Source organism: Bufo gargarizans, chromosome 4, assembly GCF_014858855.1.
Source record: "Bufo gargarizans isolate SCDJY-AF-19 chromosome 4, ASM1485885v1, whole genome shotgun sequence".
NCBI lineage: Eukaryota > Metazoa > Chordata > Amphibia > Anura > Bufonidae > Bufo > Bufo gargarizans.
Window position 1 is genome coordinate 386,185,261 of NC_058083.1, and position 20,351 is coordinate 386,205,611.

At 45.3% G+C, this 20,351-nt stretch overlaps 60 non-coding genes and 6 pseudogenes across 60 annotated transcripts; all 66 read right to left on the reverse strand.

Moving 5' to 3' along the window:
• Window positions 1-1,846: 1,846 nt before the first annotated feature.
• Window positions 1,847-1,953, reverse strand: LOC122936992 (annotated as a pseudogene).
• A 171-nt stretch (window positions 1,954-2,124) lies between these two features.
• LOC122936767 lies at window positions 2,125-2,240 on the reverse strand. The gene has a single exon (XR_006389280.1). It is a non-coding gene; the product is annotated as a U5 spliceosomal RNA (small nuclear RNA).
• A 171-nt stretch (window positions 2,241-2,411) lies between these two features.
• Window positions 2,412-2,527, reverse strand: LOC122936846. The gene has a single exon (XR_006389350.1). It is a non-coding gene; the product is annotated as a U5 spliceosomal RNA (small nuclear RNA).
• Window positions 2,528-2,698: 171 nt separating this feature from the next.
• On the reverse strand, window positions 2,699-2,814 carry LOC122936473. Its single transcript, XR_006388996.1, has one exon. It is a non-coding gene; the product is annotated as a U5 spliceosomal RNA (small nuclear RNA).
• A 171-nt stretch (window positions 2,815-2,985) lies between these two features.
• Window positions 2,986-3,101, reverse strand: LOC122936606. The gene has a single exon (XR_006389127.1). It is a non-coding gene; the product is annotated as a U5 spliceosomal RNA (small nuclear RNA).
• A 171-nt stretch (window positions 3,102-3,272) lies between these two features.
• LOC122936485 lies at window positions 3,273-3,388 on the reverse strand. The gene has a single exon (XR_006389007.1). It is a non-coding gene; the product is annotated as a U5 spliceosomal RNA (small nuclear RNA).
• A 155-nt stretch (window positions 3,389-3,543) lies between these two features.
• On the reverse strand, window positions 3,544-3,659 carry LOC122936837. Its single transcript, XR_006389341.1, has one exon. It is a non-coding gene; the product is annotated as a U5 spliceosomal RNA (small nuclear RNA).
• Window positions 3,660-3,830: 171 nt separating this feature from the next.
• LOC122936488 lies at window positions 3,831-3,946 on the reverse strand. Its single transcript, XR_006389011.1, has one exon. It is a non-coding gene; the product is annotated as a U5 spliceosomal RNA (small nuclear RNA).
• A 171-nt stretch (window positions 3,947-4,117) lies between these two features.
• LOC122936697 lies at window positions 4,118-4,233 on the reverse strand. Its single transcript, XR_006389213.1, has one exon. It is a non-coding gene; the product is annotated as a U5 spliceosomal RNA (small nuclear RNA).
• Window positions 4,234-4,388: 155 nt separating this feature from the next.
• On the reverse strand, window positions 4,389-4,504 carry LOC122936838. Its single transcript, XR_006389342.1, has one exon. It is a non-coding gene; the product is annotated as a U5 spliceosomal RNA (small nuclear RNA).
• Window positions 4,505-4,675: 171 nt separating this feature from the next.
• Window positions 4,676-4,782, reverse strand: LOC122937001 (annotated as a pseudogene).
• Window positions 4,783-4,953: 171 nt separating this feature from the next.
• Window positions 4,954-5,069, reverse strand: LOC122936489. Its single transcript, XR_006389012.1, has one exon. It is a non-coding gene; the product is annotated as a U5 spliceosomal RNA (small nuclear RNA).
• Window positions 5,070-5,224: 155 nt separating this feature from the next.
• On the reverse strand, window positions 5,225-5,340 carry LOC122936936. Its single transcript, XR_006389395.1, has one exon. It is a non-coding gene; the product is annotated as a U5 spliceosomal RNA (small nuclear RNA).
• A 171-nt stretch (window positions 5,341-5,511) lies between these two features.
• LOC122936496 lies at window positions 5,512-5,627 on the reverse strand. Its single transcript, XR_006389020.1, has one exon. It is a non-coding gene; the product is annotated as a U5 spliceosomal RNA (small nuclear RNA).
• Window positions 5,628-5,798: 171 nt separating this feature from the next.
• Window positions 5,799-5,914, reverse strand: LOC122936629. The gene has a single exon (XR_006389148.1). It is a non-coding gene; the product is annotated as a U5 spliceosomal RNA (small nuclear RNA).
• A 171-nt stretch (window positions 5,915-6,085) lies between these two features.
• Window positions 6,086-6,201, reverse strand: LOC122936609. The gene has a single exon (XR_006389130.1). It is a non-coding gene; the product is annotated as a U5 spliceosomal RNA (small nuclear RNA).
• Window positions 6,202-6,372: 171 nt separating this feature from the next.
• LOC122936839 lies at window positions 6,373-6,488 on the reverse strand. Its single transcript, XR_006389343.1, has one exon. It is a non-coding gene; the product is annotated as a U5 spliceosomal RNA (small nuclear RNA).
• A 171-nt stretch (window positions 6,489-6,659) lies between these two features.
• On the reverse strand, window positions 6,660-6,775 carry LOC122936508. The gene has a single exon (XR_006389031.1). It is a non-coding gene; the product is annotated as a U5 spliceosomal RNA (small nuclear RNA).
• A 155-nt stretch (window positions 6,776-6,930) lies between these two features.
• LOC122936840 lies at window positions 6,931-7,046 on the reverse strand. Its single transcript, XR_006389344.1, has one exon. It is a non-coding gene; the product is annotated as a U5 spliceosomal RNA (small nuclear RNA).
• A 171-nt stretch (window positions 7,047-7,217) lies between these two features.
• Window positions 7,218-7,333, reverse strand: LOC122936842. Its single transcript, XR_006389346.1, has one exon. It is a non-coding gene; the product is annotated as a U5 spliceosomal RNA (small nuclear RNA).
• A 171-nt stretch (window positions 7,334-7,504) lies between these two features.
• On the reverse strand, window positions 7,505-7,620 carry LOC122936519. Its single transcript, XR_006389042.1, has one exon. It is a non-coding gene; the product is annotated as a U5 spliceosomal RNA (small nuclear RNA).
• Window positions 7,621-7,775: 155 nt separating this feature from the next.
• LOC122936843 lies at window positions 7,776-7,891 on the reverse strand. The gene has a single exon (XR_006389347.1). It is a non-coding gene; the product is annotated as a U5 spliceosomal RNA (small nuclear RNA).
• A 171-nt stretch (window positions 7,892-8,062) lies between these two features.
• On the reverse strand, window positions 8,063-8,178 carry LOC122936644. The gene has a single exon (XR_006389163.1). It is a non-coding gene; the product is annotated as a U5 spliceosomal RNA (small nuclear RNA).
• A 171-nt stretch (window positions 8,179-8,349) lies between these two features.
• LOC122936698 lies at window positions 8,350-8,465 on the reverse strand. The gene has a single exon (XR_006389214.1). It is a non-coding gene; the product is annotated as a U5 spliceosomal RNA (small nuclear RNA).
• A 155-nt stretch (window positions 8,466-8,620) lies between these two features.
• On the reverse strand, window positions 8,621-8,736 carry LOC122936844. The gene has a single exon (XR_006389348.1). It is a non-coding gene; the product is annotated as a U5 spliceosomal RNA (small nuclear RNA).
• Window positions 8,737-8,907: 171 nt separating this feature from the next.
• On the reverse strand, window positions 8,908-9,015 carry LOC122936995 (annotated as a pseudogene).
• A 171-nt stretch (window positions 9,016-9,186) lies between these two features.
• Window positions 9,187-9,302, reverse strand: LOC122936490. The gene has a single exon (XR_006389013.1). It is a non-coding gene; the product is annotated as a U5 spliceosomal RNA (small nuclear RNA).
• Window positions 9,303-9,457: 155 nt separating this feature from the next.
• LOC122936937 lies at window positions 9,458-9,573 on the reverse strand. The gene has a single exon (XR_006389396.1). It is a non-coding gene; the product is annotated as a U5 spliceosomal RNA (small nuclear RNA).
• A 171-nt stretch (window positions 9,574-9,744) lies between these two features.
• Window positions 9,745-9,860, reverse strand: LOC122936630. Its single transcript, XR_006389149.1, has one exon. It is a non-coding gene; the product is annotated as a U5 spliceosomal RNA (small nuclear RNA).
• A 171-nt stretch (window positions 9,861-10,031) lies between these two features.
• On the reverse strand, window positions 10,032-10,147 carry LOC122936612. Its single transcript, XR_006389132.1, has one exon. It is a non-coding gene; the product is annotated as a U5 spliceosomal RNA (small nuclear RNA).
• Window positions 10,148-10,318: 171 nt separating this feature from the next.
• Window positions 10,319-10,434, reverse strand: LOC122936845. Its single transcript, XR_006389349.1, has one exon. It is a non-coding gene; the product is annotated as a U5 spliceosomal RNA (small nuclear RNA).
• A 171-nt stretch (window positions 10,435-10,605) lies between these two features.
• Window positions 10,606-10,721, reverse strand: LOC122936530. Its single transcript, XR_006389053.1, has one exon. It is a non-coding gene; the product is annotated as a U5 spliceosomal RNA (small nuclear RNA).
• A 155-nt stretch (window positions 10,722-10,876) lies between these two features.
• On the reverse strand, window positions 10,877-10,983 carry LOC122936866 (annotated as a pseudogene).
• Window positions 10,984-11,154: 171 nt separating this feature from the next.
• Window positions 11,155-11,270, reverse strand: LOC122936599. The gene has a single exon (XR_006389120.1). It is a non-coding gene; the product is annotated as a U5 spliceosomal RNA (small nuclear RNA).
• Window positions 11,271-11,441: 171 nt separating this feature from the next.
• LOC122936475 lies at window positions 11,442-11,557 on the reverse strand. The gene has a single exon (XR_006388998.1). It is a non-coding gene; the product is annotated as a U5 spliceosomal RNA (small nuclear RNA).
• A 171-nt stretch (window positions 11,558-11,728) lies between these two features.
• On the reverse strand, window positions 11,729-11,844 carry LOC122936541. The gene has a single exon (XR_006389064.1). It is a non-coding gene; the product is annotated as a U5 spliceosomal RNA (small nuclear RNA).
• A 171-nt stretch (window positions 11,845-12,015) lies between these two features.
• LOC122936491 lies at window positions 12,016-12,131 on the reverse strand. Its single transcript, XR_006389014.1, has one exon. It is a non-coding gene; the product is annotated as a U5 spliceosomal RNA (small nuclear RNA).
• Window positions 12,132-12,247: 116 nt separating this feature from the next.
• On the reverse strand, window positions 12,248-12,363 carry LOC122936656. The gene has a single exon (XR_006389174.1). It is a non-coding gene; the product is annotated as a U5 spliceosomal RNA (small nuclear RNA).
• A 171-nt stretch (window positions 12,364-12,534) lies between these two features.
• LOC122936603 lies at window positions 12,535-12,650 on the reverse strand. Its single transcript, XR_006389123.1, has one exon. It is a non-coding gene; the product is annotated as a U5 spliceosomal RNA (small nuclear RNA).
• Window positions 12,651-12,766: 116 nt separating this feature from the next.
• Window positions 12,767-12,882, reverse strand: LOC122936492. Its single transcript, XR_006389016.1, has one exon. It is a non-coding gene; the product is annotated as a U5 spliceosomal RNA (small nuclear RNA).
• A 171-nt stretch (window positions 12,883-13,053) lies between these two features.
• Window positions 13,054-13,169, reverse strand: LOC122936553. The gene has a single exon (XR_006389075.1). It is a non-coding gene; the product is annotated as a U5 spliceosomal RNA (small nuclear RNA).
• A 171-nt stretch (window positions 13,170-13,340) lies between these two features.
• Window positions 13,341-13,456, reverse strand: LOC122936615. The gene has a single exon (XR_006389135.1). It is a non-coding gene; the product is annotated as a U5 spliceosomal RNA (small nuclear RNA).
• A 171-nt stretch (window positions 13,457-13,627) lies between these two features.
• LOC122936493 lies at window positions 13,628-13,743 on the reverse strand. The gene has a single exon (XR_006389017.1). It is a non-coding gene; the product is annotated as a U5 spliceosomal RNA (small nuclear RNA).
• A 172-nt stretch (window positions 13,744-13,915) lies between these two features.
• LOC122936494 lies at window positions 13,916-14,031 on the reverse strand. The gene has a single exon (XR_006389018.1). It is a non-coding gene; the product is annotated as a U5 spliceosomal RNA (small nuclear RNA).
• Window positions 14,032-14,202: 171 nt separating this feature from the next.
• On the reverse strand, window positions 14,203-14,318 carry LOC122936643. The gene has a single exon (XR_006389162.1). It is a non-coding gene; the product is annotated as a U5 spliceosomal RNA (small nuclear RNA).
• Window positions 14,319-14,489: 171 nt separating this feature from the next.
• On the reverse strand, window positions 14,490-14,605 carry LOC122936564. Its single transcript, XR_006389086.1, has one exon. It is a non-coding gene; the product is annotated as a U5 spliceosomal RNA (small nuclear RNA).
• Window positions 14,606-14,776: 171 nt separating this feature from the next.
• Window positions 14,777-14,892, reverse strand: LOC122936597. The gene has a single exon (XR_006389118.1). It is a non-coding gene; the product is annotated as a U5 spliceosomal RNA (small nuclear RNA).
• A 171-nt stretch (window positions 14,893-15,063) lies between these two features.
• LOC122936646 lies at window positions 15,064-15,179 on the reverse strand. The gene has a single exon (XR_006389165.1). It is a non-coding gene; the product is annotated as a U5 spliceosomal RNA (small nuclear RNA).
• Window positions 15,180-15,350: 171 nt separating this feature from the next.
• LOC122936826 lies at window positions 15,351-15,461 on the reverse strand. The gene has a single exon (XR_006389330.1). It is a non-coding gene; the product is annotated as a U5 spliceosomal RNA (small nuclear RNA).
• Window positions 15,462-15,632: 171 nt separating this feature from the next.
• LOC122936613 lies at window positions 15,633-15,748 on the reverse strand. Its single transcript, XR_006389133.1, has one exon. It is a non-coding gene; the product is annotated as a U5 spliceosomal RNA (small nuclear RNA).
• Window positions 15,749-15,919: 171 nt separating this feature from the next.
• On the reverse strand, window positions 15,920-16,035 carry LOC122936576. Its single transcript, XR_006389097.1, has one exon. It is a non-coding gene; the product is annotated as a U5 spliceosomal RNA (small nuclear RNA).
• A 171-nt stretch (window positions 16,036-16,206) lies between these two features.
• Window positions 16,207-16,322, reverse strand: LOC122936809. Its single transcript, XR_006389316.1, has one exon. It is a non-coding gene; the product is annotated as a U5 spliceosomal RNA (small nuclear RNA).
• A 171-nt stretch (window positions 16,323-16,493) lies between these two features.
• Window positions 16,494-16,609, reverse strand: LOC122936628. Its single transcript, XR_006389147.1, has one exon. It is a non-coding gene; the product is annotated as a U5 spliceosomal RNA (small nuclear RNA).
• A 171-nt stretch (window positions 16,610-16,780) lies between these two features.
• On the reverse strand, window positions 16,781-16,896 carry LOC122936587. Its single transcript, XR_006389108.1, has one exon. It is a non-coding gene; the product is annotated as a U5 spliceosomal RNA (small nuclear RNA).
• A 171-nt stretch (window positions 16,897-17,067) lies between these two features.
• Window positions 17,068-17,183, reverse strand: LOC122936647. The gene has a single exon (XR_006389166.1). It is a non-coding gene; the product is annotated as a U5 spliceosomal RNA (small nuclear RNA).
• A 171-nt stretch (window positions 17,184-17,354) lies between these two features.
• Window positions 17,355-17,461, reverse strand: LOC122936890 (annotated as a pseudogene).
• Window positions 17,462-17,632: 171 nt separating this feature from the next.
• Window positions 17,633-17,747, reverse strand: LOC122936582. The gene has a single exon (XR_006389103.1). It is a non-coding gene; the product is annotated as a U5 spliceosomal RNA (small nuclear RNA).
• Window positions 17,748-17,918: 171 nt separating this feature from the next.
• On the reverse strand, window positions 17,919-18,034 carry LOC122936507. The gene has a single exon (XR_006389030.1). It is a non-coding gene; the product is annotated as a U5 spliceosomal RNA (small nuclear RNA).
• A 116-nt stretch (window positions 18,035-18,150) lies between these two features.
• LOC122936593 lies at window positions 18,151-18,266 on the reverse strand. Its single transcript, XR_006389114.1, has one exon. It is a non-coding gene; the product is annotated as a U5 spliceosomal RNA (small nuclear RNA).
• A 171-nt stretch (window positions 18,267-18,437) lies between these two features.
• LOC122936648 lies at window positions 18,438-18,553 on the reverse strand. The gene has a single exon (XR_006389167.1). It is a non-coding gene; the product is annotated as a U5 spliceosomal RNA (small nuclear RNA).
• A 171-nt stretch (window positions 18,554-18,724) lies between these two features.
• Window positions 18,725-18,831, reverse strand: LOC122936867 (annotated as a pseudogene).
• A 206-nt stretch (window positions 18,832-19,037) lies between these two features.
• On the reverse strand, window positions 19,038-19,152 carry LOC122936537. Its single transcript, XR_006389060.1, has one exon. It is a non-coding gene; the product is annotated as a U5 spliceosomal RNA (small nuclear RNA).
• Window positions 19,153-19,323: 171 nt separating this feature from the next.
• LOC122936598 lies at window positions 19,324-19,439 on the reverse strand. Its single transcript, XR_006389119.1, has one exon. It is a non-coding gene; the product is annotated as a U5 spliceosomal RNA (small nuclear RNA).
• Window positions 19,440-19,610: 171 nt separating this feature from the next.
• LOC122936709 lies at window positions 19,611-19,726 on the reverse strand. Its single transcript, XR_006389225.1, has one exon. It is a non-coding gene; the product is annotated as a U5 spliceosomal RNA (small nuclear RNA).
• A 171-nt stretch (window positions 19,727-19,897) lies between these two features.
• Window positions 19,898-20,013, reverse strand: LOC122936610. Its single transcript, XR_006389131.1, has one exon. It is a non-coding gene; the product is annotated as a U5 spliceosomal RNA (small nuclear RNA).
• A 171-nt stretch (window positions 20,014-20,184) lies between these two features.
• On the reverse strand, window positions 20,185-20,300 carry LOC122936649. The gene has a single exon (XR_006389168.1). It is a non-coding gene; the product is annotated as a U5 spliceosomal RNA (small nuclear RNA).
• Window positions 20,301-20,351: the final 51 nt, after the last annotated feature.

Consider the following 20,351-nt stretch of genomic DNA (forward strand, 5'->3'; position numbering starts at 1 on the left):
CATGCAGGTTACACATACAGCTCTGCTACACAGTACACAGCTCTGCTACATGCAGGTTACACATACAGCACTGCTACACAGTACAAAGCTCTGCTACATGCAGGTTACACATACAGCTCTGCTACACAGTACACAGCTCTGCTACATGCAGGTTACACATACAGATCTGCTACACAGTACACAGCTCTGCTACCTGCAGGTTACACATACATCTCTGTAACACAGTACACAGCTCTGCTACATGCAGGTTACACATACAGCTCTGCTACACAGTACACAGCACTGCTACATGCAGGTTACACATACAGCTCTGCTACACAGTACACAGCACTGCTACATGCAGGTTACACATACAGCACTGCTACACAGTACACAGCTCTGCTACATGCAGGTTACACATACAGATCTGCTACACAGTACACAGCTCTGCTGCCTGCAGGTTACACATACATCTCTGTAACACAGTACACAGCTCTGCTACATGCAGGTTACACATACAGTTCTACTACACAGTACACAGCTCTGCTACCTGCAGGTTACACATACAGGTATGCTACACAGTACACAGCTCTGCTACCTGCAGGTTACACATACAGATCTGCTACCTGCAGGTTACACATACATCTCTGTAACACAGTACACAGCTCTGCTACATGCAGGTTACACACACATCTCTAGTACAGAGCACTATTTGATGGCTACTGTTCTGTACACTCTACCAGCTGCTGTGCACATCTGACCCCTCCCACACATGTGACTCGTCACATGGTCATGATGTCATCACAGTTTTGGGTGAGGGAGGACAGAGTTTTGTCTGATGTCTGAGGTCTGATGGAGTTTTGCCTGATGGAGACAGAGTTTTGTCTGATGTCTGAGGTCTGATGGAGTTTTGCCTGATGGAGACAGAGTTTTGTCTGATGTCTGAGGTCTTAAGGAGTTTTGGGTGAGGGAGGACGGAGTTTTGTCTGATGTCTGAGGTCTGATGGAGTTTTGCCTGATTGAGGACGGAGTTTTGTCTGATGTCTGATGGAGTTTTGCCTGATGTCTGAGGTCTGATGGAGTTTTGCCTGACAGAGGACGGAGTTTTGTCTGATGTCTGAGGTCTGATGGAGTTTTGTCTGAAGTCTGAGGTCTGATGGAGTTTTGCCTGATGGAGGACGGAGTTTTGTCTGATGTCTGAGGGCTGATGGAGTTTTACCTGATCGAGGACGGAGTTTTGTCTGATGTCTGAGGTCTGATGGAGTTTTGCCTGATGGAGGACGGAGTTTTGTCTGATGTCTGATGGAGGACAGAGTTTTGTCTGATGTCTGAGGTCTGATGGAATTTTGTCTGATGTCTGAGGTCTGATGGAGTTTTGCCTGATGGAGGACAGAGTTTTGTCTGAGGTCTGATGGAGTTTTGCCTGACGGAGTACGGAGTTTTGTCTGATGTCTGAGGGCTGATGGAGTTTTGGGTGAGGGAGGACGGAGTTTTGGCTGATGTCTGATGGAGGACGGAGTTTTGTCTGAGGTCTGATGGAGTTTTGGATGAGGGAGGACAGAGTTTTGTCTAAAGTCTGAGGTAGGAGGGAGTTTTGCCTGACGGAGGATGGAGTTGTGGATTATGTCTGACGATGTCCTAATATGTATGCCGTAAAGGCGAAAGATTTATATATTCTGAAGAGAAACCAGAGTATACATCGGGCAAGGGCTTCCTGGGTTCTTGATGCCATCTCCTCAGATCTCAATTAGCACAAGGAGACCACCTGGAAGGGATAGGCTGTCCATGTTCTAGACATGCAAATGAGATCACTAAAAATACTGCAAGAGCTAGAGACAAACATTCTGTTTTTCAACCTGAACAAGGAAGCCCCAGCAAGCTGGAGCATGCAAAAAAACTCAGTTTTGCTCCTCTCCACGGAAATCTTTAGTAAAGGGTGAAAGATAAATACGTTCTGAAGAGAAACCAGAGTATACATCGGGCAAGGGCTTCCTGGGTTCTTGGTGCCATCTCCTCGGACCTCACTTGGATCAAGGAGACCACCTGGGAGAAGTAGGCTGTCCATGGTCTAGACATGCAAATGAGGCCACTAAAAATCCTGCAAGAGCTAGAGAAGAACATTCTGTTTTTCAACCTGAACAAGGAAGCCCCAGCAAGCTGGAGCATGCAAAAATTGCCCAAAAACTCAGTTTTGCTCCTCTCCACGGAAATCTTTAATAAAAGGCGAAAGATTTACACGTTCTGAAGAGAAACCAGAGTATACATCGGGCAAGGGCTTCCTGGGTTCTTGGTGCCATCTCCTTGGACCTCAATTAGCACAAGGCGACCACCTGGAAGGAGTAGACTGTCCATGTTCTAGACATGCAAATGAGGTCACTAAAAATCCTGCAAGAGCTAGAAACAAACATTCTGTTTTTCAACCTGAACAAGGAAGCCCCAGCAAGCTGGAGCATGCAAAAATTGCCAAAAAACTCAGTTTTGCTCCTCTCCACAGAAATATTTAGTAAAAGGCAAAAGATTTACACATTCTGAAGAGAAACCAGAGTATACATCAGGCAAGGGCTTCCTGTGTTCTTGGTGCCATCTCCTCGGACCTCAATTAGCACAAGGAGACCACCTGGAAGGAGTAGGCTGTCCATATTCTAGACATGCAAATGAGGTCACTAAAAATCCTGCAAGAGCTAGAGACAAACATTCTGTTTTTCAACCTGAACAAGGAAGCCCCAGCAAGCTGGAGCATGCAAAAATTGCCAAAAAACTCAGTTTTGCTCCTCTCCACGGAAATCTTTAGTAAAAGGCGAAAGATTTATACGTTCTGAAGAGAAACCAGAGTATACATCAGGCAAGGGCTTCCTGGGTTCTTGGTGCCATCTCCTCGGACCACAATTAGCACAAGGAGAATACCTGGAAGGAGTAGGCTGTCCATGTTCTAGACATGCAAATGAGGTCACTAAAAATCCTGCAAGAGCTAGAGACAAACATTCTGTTTTTCAACCTGAACAAGGAAGCCCCAGCAAGCTGGAGCATGCAAAAATTGCCCAAAAACTCAGTTTTGCTCCTCTCCACGGAAATCTTTAGTAAAAGGCGAAAGATTTATACATTCTGAAGAGAAACCAGAGTATACATCAGGCAAGGGCTTCCTGGGTTCTTGGTACCATCTCCTCGGACCTCAATTGGCACAAGGAAACCACCTGGGAGGAGTAGGCTGTCCATGGTCTAGACATGCAAATGAGGTCACTAAAAATCCTGCAAGAGCTAGAGACAAACATTCTGTTTTTCAACCTGAACAAGGAAGCCCCAGCAAGCTGGAGCATGCAAAAATTGCCAAAAAACTCAGTTTTGCTCCTCTCCACGGAAATCTTTAGTAAAAGGCGAAAGATTTATACGTTCTGAAGAGAAACCAGAGTATACATCGGGCAAGGGCTTCCTGGGTTCTTGGTGCCATCTCCTCGGACCTCAATTAGCACAAGTCGACCACCTGGAAGGAGTAGACATGCAAATGAGGTCACTCAAAATCCTGCAAGAGCTAGAAACAAACATTCTGTTTTTCAACCTGAACAAGGTAGCCCCAGCAAGCTGGAGCATGCAAAAATTGCCAAAAAACTCAGTTTTGCTCCTCTCCACAGAAATATTTAGTAAAAGGCGAAAGATTTACACATTCTGAAGAGAAACCAGAGTATACATCAGGCAAGGGCTTCCTGTGTTCTTGGTGCCATCTCCTCGGACCTCAATTAGCACAAGGAGACCACCTGGAAGGAGTAGGCTGTCCATGGTCTAGACATGCAAATGAGGCCACTAAAAATCCTGCAAGAGCTAGAGAAGAACATTCTGTTTTTCAACCTGAACAAGGAAGCCCCAGCAAGCTGGAGCATGCAAAAATTGCCCAAAAACTCAGTTTTGCTCCTCTCCACGGAAATCTTTAGTAAAAGGCGAAAGATTTATACGTTCTGAAGAGAAACCAGAGTATACAACGGGCAAGGGCTTCCTGGGTTCTTGGTGCCATCTCCTCGGACCTCAATTGGATCAAGGAGACCACCTGGGAGGAGTAGGCTGTCCATGGTCTAGACATGCAAATGAGGCCACTAAAAATCCTGCAAGAGCTAGAGACAAACATTCTGTTTTTCAACCTGAACAAGGAAGCCCCAGCAAGCTGGAGCATGCAAAAATTGCCAAAAAACTCAGTTTTGCTCCTCTCCACAGAAATCTTTAGTAAAAGGCGAAAGATTTACACGTTCTGAAGAGAAACCAGAGTATACATCGGGCAAGGGCTTCCTGGGTTCTTGGTGCCATCTCCTTGGACCTCAATTAGCACAAGGCGACCACCTGGAAGGAGTAGACATGCAAATGAGGTCACTAAAAATCCTGCAAGAGCTAGAAACAAACATTCTGTTTTTCAACCTGAACAAGGAAGCCCCAGCAAGCTGGAGCATGCAAAAATTGCCAAAAAACTCAGTTTTGCTCCTCTCCACAGAAATATTTAGTAAAAGGCGAAAGATTTACACATTCTGAAGAGAAACCAGAGTATACATCAGGCAAGGGCTTCCTGGGTTCTTGGTACCATCTCCTCGGACCTCAATTGGCACAAGGAAACCACCTGGGAGGAGTAGGCTGTCCATGGTCTAGACATGCAAATGAGATCACTAAAAATACTGCAAGAGCTAGAGACAAACATTCTGTTTTTCAACCTGAACAAGGAAGCCCCAGCAAGCTAGAGCATGCAAAAAAACTCAGTTTTGCTCCTTTCCACGGAAATCTTTAGTAAAGGGTGAAAGATAAATACGTTCTGAAGAGAAACCAGAGTATACATCGGGAAAGGGCTTCCTGGGTTCTTGGTGCCATCTCCTCGGACCTCACTTGGATCAAGGAGACCACCTGGGAGAAGTAGGCTGTCCATGGTCTAGACATGCAAATGAGGCCACTAAAAATCCTGCAAGAGCTAGAGAAGAACATTCTGTTTTTCAACCTGAACAAGGAAGCCCCAGCAAGCTGGAGCATGCAAAAATTGCCCAAAAACTCAGTTTTGCTCCTCTCCACGGAAATCTTTAGTAAAAGGCGAAAGATTTATACGTTCTGAAGAGAAACCAGAGTATACATCGGGCAAGGGCTTCCTGGGTTCTTGGTGCCATCTCCTTGGACCTCAATTAGCACAAGGCGACCACCTGGAAGGAGTAGACATGCAAATGAGGTCACTAAAAATCCTGCAAGAGCTAGAAACAAACATTCTGTTTTTCAACCTGAACAAGGAAGCCCCAGCAAGCTGGAGCATGCAAAAATTGCCAAAAAACTCAGTTTTGCTCCTCTCCACAGAAATATTTAGTAAAATGCGAAAGATTTACACATTCTGAAAAGAAACCAGAGTATACATCAGGCAAGGGCTTCCTGTGTTCTTGGTGCCATCTCCTCGGACCTCAATTAGCACAAGGAGACCACCTGGAAGGAGTAGGCTGTCCATGTTCTAGACATGCAAATGAGGTCACTAAAAATCCTGCAAGAGCTAGAGACAAACATTCTGTTTTTCAACCTGAACAAGGAAGCCCCAGCAAGCTGGAGCATGCAAAAATTGCCAAAAAACTCAGTTTTGCTCCTCTCCACGGAAATCTTTAGTAAAAGGCGAAAGATTTATACGTTCTGAAGAGAAACCAGAGTATACATCGGGCAAGGGCTTCCTGGGTTCTTGGTGCCATCTCCTCGGACCTCAATTAGCACAAGGAGACCACCTGGAAGGAGTAGACTGTCCATGTTCTAGACATGCAAATGAGGTCACTAAAAACCCTGCAAGAGCTAGAGACAAACATTCTGTTTTTCAACCTGAACAAGGAAGCCCCAGCAAGCTGGAGCATGCAAAAATTGCCCAAAAACTCAGTTTTGCTCCTCTCCACGGAAATCTTTAGTAAAAGGCGAAAGATTTATACGTTCTGAAGAGTAACCAGAGTATACATCGGGCAAGGGCTTCCTGGGTTCTTGGTGCCATCTCCTCGGACCTCAATTGGATCAAGGAGACCACCTGGGAGGAGTAGGCTGTCCATGGTCTAGACATGCAAATGAGGCCACTAAAAAGCCTGCAAGAGCTAGACAAGAACATTCTGTTTTTCAACCTGAACAAGGAAGCCCCAGCAAGCTGGAGCATGCAAAAATTGCCAAAAAACTCAGTTTTGCTTCTCTCCACAGAAATCTTTAGTAAAAGGCGAAAGATTTATACGTTCTGAAGAGAAACCAGAGTATACATCAGGCAAGGGCTTCCTGGGTTCTTGGTACCATCTCCTCGGACCTCAATTGGCACAAGGAAACCACCTGGGAGGAGTAGGCTGTCCATGGTCTAGACATGCAAATGAGATCACTAAAAATCCTGCAAGAGCTAGAAACAAACATTCTGTTTTTCAACCTGAACAAGGAAGCCCCAGCAAGCTGGAGCATGCAAAAATTGCCAAAAAACTCAGTTTTGCTCCTCTCCACAGAAATATTTAGTAAAAGGCGAAAGATTTACACATTCTGAAGAGAAACCAGAGTATACATCAGGCAAGGGCTTCCTGGGTTCTTGGTACCATCTCCTCGGACCTCAATTGGCACAAGGAAACCACCTGGGAGGAGTAGGCTGTCCATGGTCTAGACATGCAAATGAGATCACTAAAAATCCTGCAAGAGCTAGAGACAAACATTCTGTTTTTCAACCTGAACAAGGAAGCCCCAGCAAGCTGGAGCATGCAAAAATTGCCAAAAAACTCAGTTTTGCTCCTCTCCACGGAAATCTTTAGTAAAAGGCGAAAGATTTATACGTTCTGAAGAGAAACCAGAGTATACATCGAGCAAGGGCTTCCTGGGTTCTTGGTGCCATCTCCTCGGACCTCAATTAGCACAAGTCGACCACCTGGAAGGAGTAGACATGCAAATGAGGTCACTCAAAATCCTGCAAGAGCTAGAAACAAACATTCTGTTTTTCAACCTGAACAAGATAGCCCCAGCAAGCTGGAGCATGCAAAAATTGCCAAAAAACTCAGTTTTGCTCCTCTCCACAGAAATATTTAGTAAAAGGCGAAAGATTTACACATTCTGAAGAGAAACCAGAGTATACATCAGGCAAGGGCTTCCTGTGTTCTTGGTGCCATCTCCTCGGACCTCAATTAGCACAAGGAGACCACCTGGAAGGAGTAGGCTGTCCATGGTCTAGACATGCAAATGAGGCCACTAAAAATCCTGCAAGAGCTAGAAACAAACATTCTGTTTTTCAACCTGAACAAGGAAGCCCCAGCAAGCTGGAGCATGCAAAAATTGCCAAAAAACTCAGTTTTGCTCCTCTCCACAGAAATATTTAGTAAAAGGCGAAAGATTTACACATTCTGAAGAGAAACCAGAGTATACATCAGGCAAGGGCTTCCTGGGTTCTTGGTACCATCTCCTCGGACCTCAATTGGCACAAGGAAACCACCTGGGAGGAGTAGGCTGTCCATGGTCTAGACATGCAAATGAGATCACTAAAAATCCTGCAAGAGCTAGAGACAAACATTCTGTTTTTCAACCTGAACAAGGAAGCCCCAGCAAGCTGGAGCATGCAAAAATTGCCAAAAAACTCAGTTTTGCTCCTCTCCACGGAAATCTTTAGTAAAAGGCGAAAGATTTATACGTTCTGAAGAGAAACCAGAGTATACATCGAGCAAGGGCTTCCTGGGTTCTTGGTGCCATCTCCTCGGACCTCAATTAGCACAAGTCGACCACCTGGAAGGAGTAGACATGCAAATGAGGTCACTCAAAATCCTGCAAGAGCTAGAAACAAACATTCTGTTTTTCAACCTGAACAAGGTAGCCCCAGCAAGCTGGAGCATGCAAAAATTGCCAAAAAACTCAGTTTTGCTCCTCTCCACAGAAATATTTAGTAAAAGGCGAAAGATTTACACATTCTGAAGAGAAACCAGAGTATACATCAGGCAAGGGCTTCCTGTGTTCTTGGTGCCATCTCCTCGGACCTCAATTAGCACAAGGAGACCACCTGGAAGGAGTAGGCTGTCCATGGTCTAGACATGCAAATGAGGCCACTAAAAATCCTGCAAGAGCTAGAGAAGAACATTCTGTTTTTCAACCTGAACAAGGAAGCCCCAGCAAGCTGGAGCATGCAAAAATTGCCCAAAAACTCAGTTTTGCTCCTCTCCACAGAAATCTTTAGTAAAAGGCGAAAGATTTATACGTTCTGAAGAGAAACCAGAGTATACAACGGGCAAGGGCTTCCTGGGTTCTTGGTGCCATCTCCTCGGACCTCAATTGGATCAAGGAGACCACCTGGGAGGAGTAGGCTGTCCATGGTCTAGACATGCAAATGAGGCCACTAAAAATCCTGCAAGAGCTAGAGACAAACATTCTGTTTTTCAACCTGAACAAGGAAGCCCCAGCAAGCTGGAGCATGCAAAAATTGCCAAAAAACTCAGTTTTGCTCCTCTCCACAGAAATCTTTAGTAAAAGGCGAAAGATTTACACGTTCTGAAGAGAAACCAGAGTATACATCGGGCAAGGGCTTCCTGGGTTCTTGGTGCCATCTCCTTGGACCTCAATTAGCACAAGGCGACCACCTGGAAGGAGTAGACATGCAAATGAGGTCACTAAAAATCCTGCAAGAGCTAGAAACAAACATTCTGTTTTTCAACCTGAACAAGGAAGCCCCAGCAAGCTGGAGCATGCAAAAATTGCCAAAAAACTCAGTTTTGCTCCTCTCCACAGAAATATTTAGTAAAAGGCGAAAGATTTACACATTCTGAAGAGAAACCAGAGTATACATCAGGCAAGGGCTTCCTGGGTTCTTGGTACCATCTCCTCGGACCTCAATTGGCACAAGGAAACCACCTGGGAGGAGTAGGCTGTCCATGGTCTAGACATGCAAATGAGATCACTAAAAATCCTGCAAGAGCTAGAGACAAACATTCTGTTTTTCAACCTGAACAAGGAAGCCCCAGCAAGCTGGAGCATGCAAAAAAAACTCAGTTTTGCTCCTTTCCACGGAAATCTTTAGTAAAGGGTGAAAGATAAATACGTTCTGAAGAGAAACCAGAGTATACATCGGGCAAGGGCTTCCTGGGTTCTTGGTGCCATCTCCTCGGACCTCACTTGGATCAAGGAGACCACCTGGGAGAAGTAGGCTGTCCATGGTCTAGACATGCAAATGAGGCCACTAAAAATCCTGCAAGAGCTAGAGAAGAACATTCTGTTTTTCAACCTGAACAAGGAAGCCCCAGCAAGCTGGAGCATGCAAAAATTGCCCAAAAACTCAGTTTTGCTCCTCTCCACGGAAATCTTTAGTAAAAGGCGAAAGATTTATACGTTCTGAAGAGAAACCAGAGTATACATCGGGCAAGGGCTTCCTGGGTTCTTGGTGCCATGTCCTTGGACCTCAATTAGCACAAGGCGACCACCTGGAAGGAGTAGACATGCAAATGAGGTCACTAAAAATCCTGCAAGAGCTAGAAACAAACATTCTGTTTTTCAACCTGAACAAGGAAGCCCCAGCAAGCTGGAGCATGCAAAAATTGCCAAAAAACTCAGTTTTGCTCCTCTCCACAGAAATATTTAGTAAAATGCGAAAGATTTACACATTCTGAAAAGAAACCAGAGTATACATCAGGCAAGGGCTTCCTGTGTTCTTGGTGCCATCTCCTCGGACCTCAATTAGCACAAGGAGACCACCTGGAAGGAGTAGGCTGTCCATGTTCTAGACATGCAAATGAGGTCACTAAAAATCCTGCAAGAGCTAGAGACAAACATTCTGTTTTTCAACCTGAACAAGGAAGCCCCAGCAAGCTGGAGCATGCAAAAATTGCCCAAAAACTCAGTTTTGCTCCTCTCCACGGAAATCTTTAGTAAAAGGCGAAAGATTTATACGTTCTGAAGAGTAACCAGAGTATACATCGGGCAAGGGCTTCCTGGGTTCTTGGTGCCATCTCCTCGGACCTCAATTGGATCAAGGAGACCACCTGGGAGGAGTAGGCTGTCCATGGTCTAGACATGCAAATGAGGCCACTAAAAAGCCTGCAAGAGCTAGACAAGAACATTCTGTTTTTCAACCTGAACAAGGAAGCCCCAGCAAGCTGGAGCATGCAAAAATTGCCAAAAAACTCAGTTTTGCTTCTCTCCACAGAAATCTTTAGTAAAAGGCGAAAGATTTATACGTTCTGAAGAGAAACCAGAGTATACATCAGGCAAGGGCTTCCTGGGTTCTTGGTACCATCTCCTCGGACCTCAATTGGCACAAGGAAACCACCTGGGAGGAGTAGGCTGTCCATGGTCTAGACATGCAAATGAGATCACTAAAAATCCTGCAAGAGCTAGAAACAAACATTCTGTTTTTCAACCTGAACAAGGAAGCCCCAGCAAGCTGGAGCATGCAAAAATTGCCAAAAAACTCAGTTTTGCTCCTCTCCACAGAAATATTTAGTAAAAGGCGAAAGATTTACACATTCTGAAGAGAAACCAGAGTATACATCAGGCAAGGGCTTCCTGGGTTCTTGGTACCATCTCCTCGGACCTCAATTGGCACAAGGAAACCACCTGGGAGGAGTAGGCTGTCCATGGTCTAGACATGCAAATGAGATCACTAAAAATCCTGCAAGAGCTAGAGACAAACATTCTGTTTTTCAACCTGAACAAGGAAGCCCCAGCAAGCTGGAGCATGCAAAAATTGCCAAAAAACTCAGTTTTGCTCCTCTCCACGGAAATCTTTAGTAAAAGGCGAAAGATTTATACGTTCTGAAGAGAAACCAGAGTATACATCGAGCAAGGGCTTCCTGGGTTCTTGGTGCCATCTCCTCGGACCTCAATTAGCACAAGTCGACCACCTGGAAGGAGTAGACATGCAAATGAGGTCACTCAAAATCCTGCAAGAGCTAGAGAAGAACATTCTGTTTTTCAACCTGAACAAGGAAGCCCCAGCAAGCTGGAGCATGCAAAAAAACTCAGTTTTGCTCCTCTCCACGGAAATCTTTAGTAAAAGGCGAAAGATTTATACGTTCTGAAGAGAAACCAGAGTATACATCAGGCAAGGGCTTCCTGGGTTCTTGGTGCCATCTCCTCGGACCTCAATTAGCACAAGGAGACCACCTGGAAGGAGTAGGCTGACCATGTTCTAGACATGCAAATGAGGTCACAAAAAATCCTGCAAGAGCTAGAGACAAATATTCTGTTTTTCAAACTGAACAAGGAAGCCCCAGCAAGCTGGAGCATGCAAAAATTGCCAAAAAACTCAGGTTTGCTCCTCTCCACGGAAATCTTTAGTAAAAGGCGAAAGATTTCTGCGTTTTGAAGAGAAACCAGAGTATACATCGGGCAAGGGCTTCCTGGGTTCTTGGTGCCATCTCCTCGGACCTCAATTGGATCAAGGAGACCACCTGGAAGGAGTAGGCTGTCCATGTTCTAGACATGCAAATGAGGTCACTAAAAATCCTGCAAGAGCTAGAGACAAACATTCTGTTTTTCAACTTGAACAAGGAAGCCCCAGCAAGCTGGAGCATGCAAAAATTGCCAAAAAACTCAGTTTTGCTCCTCTCCACGGAAATCTTTAGTAAAAGGCGAAAGATTTATGCGTTTTGAAGAGAAACCAGAGTATACATCGGGCAAGGGCTTCCTGGGTTCTTGGTGCCATCTCCTCGGACCTCAATTGGATCAAGGAGACCACCTGGAAGGAGTAGGCTGTCCATGTTCTAGACATGCAAATGAGGCCACTAAAAAGCCTGCAAGAGATAGAGAAGAACATTCTGTTTTTCAACCTGAACAAGGAAGCCCCAGCAAGCTGGAGCATGCAAAAATTGCCAAAAAACTCAGTTTTGCTCCTCTCCACGGAAATCTTTAGTAAAAGGCGAAAGATTTATACGTTCTGAAGAGAAACCAGAGTATACATCGGACAAGGGCTTCCTGGGTTCTTGGTGCCATCTCCTCGGACCTCAATTGGATCAAGGAGACCACCTGGGAGGAGTAGGCTGTCCATGGTCTAGACATGCAAATGAGGCCACTAAAAATCCTGCAAGAGCTAGAGAAGAACATTCTGTTTTTCAACCTGAACAAGGAAGCCCCAGCAAGCTGGAGCATGCAAAAATTGCCCAAAAACTCAGTTTTGCTCCTCTCCACGGAAATCTTTAGTAAAAGGCGAAAGATTTATACGTTCTGAAGAGAAACCAGAGTATACATCGGGCAAGGGCTTCCTGGGTTCTTGGTGCTATGTTCTAGACATGCAAATGAGGCCACTAAAAATCCTGCAAGAGCCAGAGACAAACATTCTATTTTTCAACCTTAACAAGGAAGCCCCAGCAAGCTGGAGCATGCAAAAATTGCCAAAAAACTCAGTTTTGCTCCTCTCCACGGAAATCTTTAGTAAAAGGCGAAATATTTATACGTTCTGAAGAGAAACCAGAGTATACATCGGGCAAGGGCTTCCTGGGTTCTTGGTATCATCTCCTCGGACCTCAATTGGCACAAGGAAACCACCTGGGAGGAGTAGGCTGTCCATGTTCTAGACATGCAAATGAGGCCACTAAAAAGCCTGCAAGAGCTAGAGAAGAATATTCTGTTTTTCAACCTGAACAAGGAAGCCCCAGCAAGCTGGAGCATGCAAAAATTGCCAAAAAACTCAGTTTTGCTCCTCTCCACGGAAATCTTTAGTAAAAGGCGAAAGATTTTTACGTTCTGAAGAGAATCCAGAGTATACATCGGGCAAGGGCTTCCTGGGTTCTTGGTGCTATGTTCTAGACATGCAAATGAGGCCACTAAAAATCCTGCAAGAGCCAGTGACAAACTTTCTGTTTTTCAACCTTAACAAGGAAGCCCCAGCAAGCTGGAGCATGCAAAAATTGCCCAAAAACTCAGTTTTGCTCCTCTCCACGGAAATCTTTAGTAAAAGGCGAAAGATTTATACGTTCTGAAGAGAAACCAGAGTATAAATCGGGCAAGGGCTTCCTGGGTTCTTGGTGCCATCTCCTCGGACCTCAATTGGATCAAGGAGACCACCTGGGAGGAGTAGGCTGTCCATGGTCTAGACATGCAAATGAGGCCGCTAAAAAGCCTGCAAGAGCTAGACAAGAACATTCTGTTTTTCAACCTGAACAAGGAAGCCCCAGCAAGCTGGAGCATGCAAAAATTGCCAAAAAACTCAGTTTTGCTCCTCTCCACGGAAATCTTTAGTAAAAGGCGAAAGATTTATACGTTCTGAAGAGAAACCAGAGTATAAATCGGGAAAGGGCTTCCTGGGTTCTTGGTGCCATCTCCTCGGACCTCAATTAGATCAAGGAGACCTCCTGGGAGGAGAAGGCTGCCCATGGTCTAGACATGCAAATGAGGCCTCTAAAAAGCCTGCAAGAGCTAGAGAAGAACATTCTGTTTTTCAACCTGAACAAGGAAGCCCCAGCAAGCTGGAGCATGCAAAAATTGCCAAAAAACTCAGTTTTGCTCCTCTCCACGGAAATCTTTAGTAAAAGGCGAAAGATTTATACATGCTGAAGAGAAACCAGAGTATACATCGGGCAAGGGCTTCCTGGGTTCTTGGTGCCATCTCCTCGGACCTCAATTAGCACAAGGAGACCACCTGGAAGGAGTAGGCTGTCCATGTTCTAGACATGCAAATGAGGTCACTAAAAATCCTGCAAGAGCTAGAGACAAACATTCTGTTTTTCAACCTGAACAAGGAAGCCCCAGCAAGCTGGAGCATGCAAAAATTGCCCAAAAACTCAGTTTTGCTCCTCTCCACGGAAATCTTTAGTAAAAGGCGAAAGATTTATACGTTCTGAAGAGAAACCAGAGTATACATCGGGCAAGGGCTTCCTGGGTTCTTGGTGCCAATCTCCTCGGACCTCAATTAGCACAAGGAGACCACCTGGAAGGAGTAGGCTGTCCATGTTCTAGACATGCAAATGAGGTCACTAAAAATCCTGCAAGAGCTAGAGACAAACATTCTATTTTTCAACCTGAACAAGGAAGCCCCAGCAAGCTGGAGCATGCAAAAATTGCCCAAAAACTCAGTTTTGCTCCTCTCCACGGAAATCTTTAGTAAAAGGCGAAAGATTTATACGTTCTGAAGAGAAACCAGAGTATAAATCGGGAAAGGGCTTCCTGGGTTCTTGGTGCCATCTCCTCGGACCTCAATTAGATCAAGGAGACCTCCTGGGAGGAGAAGGCTGCCCATGGTCTAGACATGCAAATGAGGCCTCTAAAAAGCCTGCAAGAGCTAGAGAAGAACATTCTGTTTTTCAACCTGAACAAGGAAGCCCCAGCAAGCTGGAGCATGCAAAAATTGCCCAAAAACTCAGTTTTGCTCCTCTCCACGGAAATCTTTAGTAAAAGGCGAAAGATTTATACATGCTGAAGAGAAACCAGAGTATACATCGGGCAAGGGCTTCCTGGGTTCTTGGTGCCATCTCCTCGGACCTCAATTAGCACAAGGAGACCACCTGGAAGGAGTAGGCTGTCCATGTTCTAGACATGCAAATGAGGTCACTAAAAATCCTGCAAGAGCTAGAGACAAACATTCTGTTTTTCAACCTGAACAAGGAAGCCCCAGCAAGCTGGAGCATGCAAAAATTGCCAAAAAACTCAGTTTTGCTCCTCTCCACGGAAATCTTTAGTAAAAGGCGAAAGATTTATACGTTCTGAAGAGAAACCAGAGTATACATCGGGCAAGGGCTTCCTGGGTTCTTGGTGCCAACTCCTCGGACCTCAATTAGCACAAGGAGACCACCTGGAAGGAGTAGGCTGTCCATGTTCTAGACATGCAAATGAGGTCACTAAAAATCCTGCAAGAGCTAGAGACAAATATTCTGTTTTTCAACCTGAACAAGGAAGCCCCAGCAAGCTGGAGCATGCAAAAATTGCCAAAAAACTCAGTTTTGCTCCTCTCCACGGAAATCTTTAGTAAAAGGCGAAAGATTTATACGTTCTGAAGAGTAACCAGAGTATACATCGGGCAAGGGCTTCCTGGGTTCTTGGTGCCATCTCCTCGGACCTCAATTGGATCAAGGAGACCACCTGGAAGGAGTAGGCTGTCCATGTTCTAGACATGCAAATGAGGCCACTAAAAAGCCTGCAAGAGCTAGACAAGAACATTCTGTTTTTCAACCTGAACAAGGAAGCCCCAGCAAGCTGGAGCATGCAAAAATTGCCCAAAAACTCAGTTTTGCTCCTCTCCACAGAAATCTTTAGTAAAAGGCGAAAGATTTATACGTTCTGAAGAGAAACCAGAGTATACATCGTGCAAGGGCTTCCTGGGTTCTTGGTGCCATCTCCTTGGACCTCAATTAGTACAAGGAGACCACCTGGAAGGAGTAGGCTGTCCATGTTCTAGACATGCAAATGAGTTCACTAAAGATCCTGCAAGAGCTAGAGACAAACATTCTGTTTTTCAACCTGAACAAGGAAGCCCCAGCAAGCTGGAGCATGCAAATGCAAAAACTCAGTTTTGCTCCTCTCCACGGAAATCTTTAGTAAAAGGCGAAAGATTTATACGTTCTGAAGAGAAACCAGAGTATACATCGGGCAAGGGCTTCCTGGGTTCTTGGTGCCATCTCCTCGGACCTCAATTGGATCAAGGAAACCACCTGGGAGGAGTAGGCTGTCCATGGTCTAGACATGCAAATGAGGCCACTAAAAAGCCTGCACGAGCTAGAGAAGAACATTCTGTTTTTCAACCTGAACAAGGAAGCCCCAGCAAGCTGGAGCATGCAAAAATTGCCAAAAAACTCAGTTTTGCTTCTCTCCACGGAAATCTTTAGTAAAAGACGAAAGATTTATACGTTCTGAAGAGAAACCAGAGTATACATCGGGCAAGGGCTTCCTGGGTTCTTGGTGCCATCTCCTCGGACCTCAATTGGATCAAGGAAACCACCTGGGAGGAGTAGGCTGTCCATGGTCTAGACATGCAAATGAGGCCACTAAAAAGCCTGCACGAGCTAGAGAAGAACATTCTGTTTTTCAACCTGAACAAGGAAGCCCCAGCAAGCTGGAGCATGCAAAAATTGCCAAAAAACTCAGTTTTGCTCCTCTCCACGGAAATCTTTAGTAAAAGGCGAAAGATTTATACGTTCTGAAGAGAAACCAGAGTATACATCGGGCAAGGGCTTCCTGGGTTCTTGGTGCCATCTCCTCGGACCTCAATTGGATCAAGGAGACCACCTGGGAGGAGTAGGCTGTCCATGGTCTAGACATGCAAATGAGGCCACTAAAAATCCTGCAAGAGCTAGAGAAGAACATTCTGTTTTTCAACCTGAACAAGGAAGCCCTAGCAAGCTGGAGCATGCAAAAATTGCCAAAAAACTCAGTTTTACTCCTCTCCACAGAAATCTTTAGTAAAAGGCGAAAAATTTATGCGTTTTGAAGAGAAACCAGAGTATACATCGGGCAAGGGCTTCCTGGGTTCTTGATGCCATCTCCTCGGACCTCAATTGGATCAAGGAGACCACCTGGGAGGAGTAGGCTGTCCATGGTCTAGACATGCAAATGAGGCCACTAAAAATCCTGCAAGAGCCAGTGACAAACTTTCTGTTTTTCAACCTTAACAAGGAAGCCCCAGCAAGCTGGAGCATGCAAAAATTGCCAAAAAACTTAGTTTTGCTTCTCTCCACGGAAATCTTTAGTAAAAGGCGAAAGATTTATACGTTCTGAAGAGAAACCAGAGTATACATCGGGCAAGGGCTTCCTGGGTTCTTGGTGCCATCTCCTCGGACCTCAATTAGATCAAGGAGACCACCTGGGAGGAGAAGGCTGCCCATGGTCTAGACATGCAAATGAGGCCTCTAAAAAGAGTGCAAGAGCTAGAGAAGAACATTCTGTTTTTCAACCTGAACAAGGAAGCCCCAGCAAGCTGGAGCATGCAAAAATTGCCAAAAAACTCAGTTTTGCTCCTCTCCACGGAAATCTTTAGTAAAAGGCGAAAGATTTATACGTTCTGAAGAGAAACCAGAGTATACATCGGGCAAGGGCTTCCTGGGTTCTTGGTGCCAACTCCTCGGACCTCAATTAGCACAAGGAGACCACCTGGAAGGAGTAGGCTGTCCATGTTCTAGACATGCAAATGAGGTCACTAAAAAGCCTGCAAGAGCTAGACAAGAACATTCTGTTTTTCAACCTGAACAAGGAAGCCCCAGCAAGCTGGAGCATGCAAAAATTGCCCAAAAACTCAGTTTTGCTCCTCTCCACAGAAATCTTTAGTAAAAGGCGAAAGATTTATACGTTCTGAAGAGAAACCAGAGTATACATCGTGCAAGGGCTTCCTGGGTTCTTGGTGCCATCTCCTTGGACCTCAATTAGTACAAGGAGACCACCTGGAAGGAGTAGGCTGTCCATGTTCTAGACATGCAAATGAGTTCACTAAAGATCCTGCAAGAGAAAGAGACAAACATTCTGTTTTTCAACCTGAACAAGGAAGCCCCAGCAAGCTGGAGCATGCAAAAAAACTCAGTTTTGCTCCTCTCCACGGAAATCTTTAGTAAAAGGCGAAAGATTTATGCGTTTTGAAGAGAAACCAGAGTATACATCGGGCAAGGGCTTCCTGGGTTCTTGATGCCATCTCCTCGGACCTCAATTGGATCAAGGAGACCACCTGGGAGGAGTAGGCTGTCCATGGTTTAGACATGCAAATGAGGCCACTAAAAAGCCTGCAAGAGCTAGACAAGAACATTCTGTTTTTCAACCTGAACAAGGAAGCCCCAGCAAGCTGGAGCATGCAAAAATTGCCAAAAACTCAGTTTTGCTCCTCTCCACGGAAATCTTTAGTAAAAGGCGAAAGATTTATGCGTTTTGAAGAGAAACCAGAGTATACATCGGGCAAGGGCTTCCTGGGTTCTTGGTGCCATCTCCTCGGACCTCAATTGGATCAAGGAGACCACCTGAATGGAGTAGGCTGTCCATGTTCTAGACATGCAAATGAGGCCACTAAAAAGCCTGCAAGAGATAGAGAAGAACATTCTGTTTTTCAACCTGAACAAGGAAGCCCCAGCAAGCTGGAGCATGCAAAAATTGCCAAAAAACTCAGTTTTGCTCCTCTCCACGGAAATCTTTAGTAAAAGGCGAAAGATTTTTACGTTCTGAAGAGAAACCAGAGTATACATCGGGCAAGGGCTTCCTGGGTTCTTGGTGCTATGTTCTAAACATGCAAATGAGGCCACTAAAAAGCCTGCAAGAGATAGAGAAGAACATTCTGTTTTTCAACCTGAACAAGGAAGCCCCAGCAAGCTGGAGCATGCAAAAATTGCCAAAAAACTCAGTTTTGCTCCTCTCCACGGAAATCTTTAGTAAAAGGCAAAAGATTTATGCATTTTGAAGAGAAACCAGAGTATACATCGGGCAAGGGCTTCCTGGGTTCTTGGTGCCATCTCCTCGGACCTCAATTGGATCAAGGAGACCACCTGAATGGAGTAGGCTGTCCATGTTCTAGACATGCAAATGAGGCCACTAAAAAGCCTGCAAGAGCTAGACAAGAACATTCTGTTTTTCAACCTGAACAAGGAAGCCCCAGCAAGCTGGAGCATGCAAAAATTGCCCAAAAACTCAGTTTTGCTCCTCTCCACAGAAATCTTTAGTAAAAGGCGAAAGATTTATACGTTCTGAAGAGAAACCAGAGTATACATCGTGCAAGGGCTTCCTGGGTTCTTGGTGCCATCTCCTTGGACCTCAATTAGTACAAGGAGACCACCTGGAAGGAGTAGGCTGTCCATGTTCTAGACATGCAAATGAGTTCACTAAAGATCCTGCAAGAGCTAGAGACAAACATTCTGTTTTTCAACCTGAACAAGGAAGCCCCAGCAAGCTGGAGCATGCAAAAAAACTCAGTTTTGCTCCTCTCCACGGAAATCTTTAGTAAAAGGCGAAAGATTTATACGTTCTGAAGAGAAACCAGAGTATACATCGGGCAAGGGCTTCCTGGGTTCTTGGTGCCATCTCCTCGGACCTCAATTGGATCAAGGAGACCACCTGGGAGGAGTAGGCTGTCCATGGTCTAGACATGCAAATGAGGCCACTAAAAAGCCTGCACGAGACATGCAAATGAGGCCACTAAAAAGCCTGCACGAGCTAGAGAAGAACATTCTGTTTTTCAACCTGAACAAGGAAGCCCCAGCAAGCTGGAGCATGCAAAAATTGCCAAAAACTCAGTTTTGCTCCTCTCCACGGAAATCTTTAGTAAAAGGCGAAAGATTTATACGTTCTGAAGAGAAACCAGAGTATACATCGGGCAAGGGCTTCCTGGGTTCTTGGTGCCATCTCCTCGGACCTCAATTGGCATCAAGGAGACCACCTGGAGGAGTAGGCTGTCCATGGTCTAGACATGCAAATGAGGCCACTAAAAAGCCTGCAAGAGCTAGAGAAGAACATTCTGTTTTTCAACCTGAACAAGGAAGCCCCAGCAAGCTGGAGCATGCAAAAATTGCCAAAAAACTCAGTTTTGCTCCTCTCCACGGAAATCTTTAGTAAAAGGCGAAAGATTTATACGTTCTGAAGAGAAACCAGAGTATACATCGGGCAAGGGCTTCCTGGGTTCTTGGTGCCATCTCCTCGGACCTCAATTGGATCAAGGAGACCACCTGGGAGGAGTATGCTGTCCATGGTCTAGACATGCAAATGAGGCCACTAAAAATCCTGCAAGAGCTAGAGAAGAACATTCTGTTTTTCAACCTGAACAAGGAAGCCCCAGCAAGCTGGAGCATGCAAAAATTGCCTAAAAACTCAGTTTTGCTCCTGTCCACGGAAATATTTAGTAAAAGGCGAAAGATTTATACGTTCTGAAGAGAAACCAGAGTATACATCTGGCAAGGGCTTCCTGGGTTCTTGGTGCCATCTCCTCGGACCTCAATTGGATCAAGGAGACCACCTGGGAGGAGTAGGCTGTCCATGGTCTAGACATGCAAATGAGGCCACTAAAAAGCCTGCAAGAGCTAGACAAGAACATTCTGTTTTTCAACCTGAACAAGGAAGCCCCAGCAAGCTGGAGCATGCAAAAATTGCCAAAAAACTCAGTTTTGCTCCTCTCCACGGAAATCTTTAGTAAAAGGCGAAAGATTTATACGTTCTGAAGAGAAACCAGAGTATACATCGGGCAAGGGCTTCCTGGGTTCTTGGTGCCAACTCCTCGGACCTCAATTAGCACAAGGAGACCACCTGGAAGGAGTAGGCTGTCCATGTTCTAGACATGCAAATGAGGTCACTAAAAAGCCTGCAAGAGCTAGACAAGAACATTCTGTTTTTCAACCTGAACAAGGAAGCCCCAGCAAGCTGGAGCATGCAAAAATTGCCCAAAAACTCAGTTTTGCTCCTCTCCACAGAAATCTTTAGTAAAAGGCGAAAGATTTATACGTTCTGAAGAGAAACCAGAGTATACATCGTGCAAGGGCTTCCTGGGTTCTTGGTGCCATCTCCTTGGACCTCAA